Raw genomic sequence first — 2967 nt, forward strand, 5'->3', positions numbered from 1 at the left:
AAAAGTACCATGACAGCACATGCCAACCTAGCTCAGCCTCAACCAACACCGAAGTGCCAGTGGGTCTTATAAATCCTTTGAATTCTTCTCTTCCCCTGTGCACTGGAAGGAAGTTATTGCAAAAATGTAATGCTCAGAAGTGCTAGAATATATAAAAATAATTCAGAAATAAAACAGAGATTTAGAACATACTACAAACCCCTCTGCTCATGGTCTGACATATCTGGCAGAAAACACAACTATGAAATTATAGTTGCACTGGACATGGCAACAAACGATGACTAAAACAAATATTTGCGACTTTTATCTTTAAAACACTTCATAGGTGTTAAAACAGTCAGAAAAGTAAATCTTCTGGGCAGGTCTGTATTTCCTTACTGTATAGTCAGTGCAAATTCTCTGAGACAAAACCCTGAGCTTCTCCCTGATAGCAGTTTGGCTCCTCATAAGAGATAGAACTCCTGTAGACTTAAGCATTAGATGGATATTGCTGTAGGATTTTATTTTATATTTGCATAGATTGAGTAAATTTTCATATCCACTACATTGCCTAGTTAGTTTTACTGAGGTATTTGTATTGGAGCCTGTTTCTCCCTCCTGCAAGATTTCACACATTTTCTGAGTGTAGCAGCTCAAAAAATGCCCCACAGCATCTTCTATATAAACAAGTCAGCTGTGCTCACACTTGATACCTATGTACCTTCCTTCCTCAGCATGGATTACAACTTTTTTAACCCAGTCTTACTAGGCTTGTGAAGATTTAGAGCCCTCAAAGGACTGAGTAACCAATTCCAAATATGACTTTGGCACTTCTCTACTTTCAAGTAGTTACCTACTTGTTAGCAAGCATCCTCTTTATGGAAATCTTTCTGTGGCTCAAATATCACAAGAGGCTACTAAACCCTTCATAGTCTTTAAAAGCATGGTTACATGTGAATGTACCATGTACATGAACATGAAGAGTTCATACAGTCTAGCCCTCCTGCTGTTCTGGTCAATTTGAGTTGTTTAATTTGAGTTATTAAAGTTGCTTTGCATTTAACCAGAGGACTTGGGATCGGGCAATGTCACATTTCAATTATTAGTACCACATGCTGTTTTCACTGGAATTTTTAAATGTCTCACATTTATTTGGGCTGAAATCTTCTGACACATTTAATTCCCAAGGTGGTCTGAGATAAGAAATCTGCTCACAGCTGCTTCTAAATTTTGCTTCCATACAAGCTATATCACTTCTTAGCATGTTTCAAGTGCAAACTGGTAACTCAACAGCTAAACCTTTTACCGCTCACTTTTTAGTTCTCCTGTATCTTTTCAACTAATCTGAGACCACTAACAGGACTATAAAAAGGAAATTTACAAAACTAATATACTTCTCACAGTGTGCAATTGACTGAATAGAAAGTTTGCTAAGCTGCAGCTATTCATACACTGCCTGACTTCAGTAATGACACCACAATAAGAAAACACTGAGGTCTGAGTTGCTCCTTCACCTCCATCTTGCTTTGGCTGTGGATTCTGTGTTCCATAGTATACACTGGAAGGTTTGTAAGAGCTCACAAGGGAAAAGATGGGGACTTAGGACTCCATGGATATGAGGGTATGAGCTAGGGCTCCTCAGCTATGAATGCTTAAGCTTCACCAGCTAAGGAAGGACAGCTTTTAAAAATTCCTGTTAGGGAACTTTTATCCAGAACACTTCCTTGAACTACTTTGTTAAATCCTGAGTTAAAAAATCTGGAAATGAATCATTAGATGAGAAAGACTTTGATTATAGCAACACATTTATAATGTTCTTATTCACTGCCTCAAATTTGACTCCAGAAATCTTCAGAAAGGAGATAAAGAGAAGGTTTTGCAGTCCAGATACTGCTGGGTTAAATAAAAATTCTCTTCTAATGCCTTTGAAATAGAAACTGTGTCTTCACACATAATAAATGTCCAATGAAGAACAAATGCACAAGAAAATTTTTCATTTTCCCTCTCCAGTGTACTTTCAGATAAAAGAAAATCAATAGTTGCTGTGAGATCCACATCAGAAAGATCAGCTTATTTATGTATGAGCACAGCTCCCTGACCCCCTGAAGATGTCTGTGCCATTCCTGGGAACAGGTCAGAATGGCCTGAGTGCAAAAAAAATTCAAGGACAGAGTACTCAGCAGTGACATAGACTTTAATCTCTGATAAACTGATGATTTGTCAAATCAAGGGACAGTTTTGTACTTTGCTATGGTTGCACAACCTGTTTTTTAACTTCCTTTCTATGCAGCAAAACTCAAAGAATGCTTCCTTTTCCCCCTCCCTAGCTTTCTTTATTCTGCAAAATGCATTTTTCTGCTTAGAGAGGTGTTTCTCCTTACAACAGAATGGGATTATCTTCCTTAGGAGAAATGTTTTAATATATTCATAGACCAAGCAACGGACTATGTACTTCTGTTTACCAAGGTACTTTAAATTGTTGAAGTATATATATCTGTATTTCTGTCCCATACTGAAGTCCCAAAGCAGAGAAGCCAGAACTTTCCAGCAGACTTTAGGCTGCTTGAGACCTACAAGGCACTCGTTGACATGTGGATCCACACCTGTAGTTTCTCCAAGGACAGGCCATGGAGAAACTCACCAGCAGGCTGAGCCTGGGAATCAGAAGAGGACCTGGTGTGTCAGACTTTAAGAAGGTAATCTGATCTTCACAAGACTAGACTAAATTGTAGAGGTAAGGAACTGGGACACACTTTGCTCAAGTGAACAGGAGAGCTAGAGATGCAAATACTGGTTGCATACTGTGTACCACACTAGAACCATCCTTTCTCAAAGATTCGACTGATAAAAAAAATATTTTCTATTGTAGATTTAGACTTTCATCTTTACTCATTTTATTGCTGCAAGCCTTGACAATTTCCAGCAACTCTTCCTTGGCATATTTCTGGATTAGAAGAAAAAGTCAATTCCCTCAAAAATCTATTTTCA

Source organism: Anomalospiza imberbis, chromosome Z (assembly GCF_031753505.1).
Source record: "Anomalospiza imberbis isolate Cuckoo-Finch-1a 21T00152 chromosome Z, ASM3175350v1, whole genome shotgun sequence".
NCBI classification, from domain to species: domain Eukaryota; kingdom Metazoa; phylum Chordata; class Aves; order Passeriformes; family Viduidae; genus Anomalospiza; species Anomalospiza imberbis.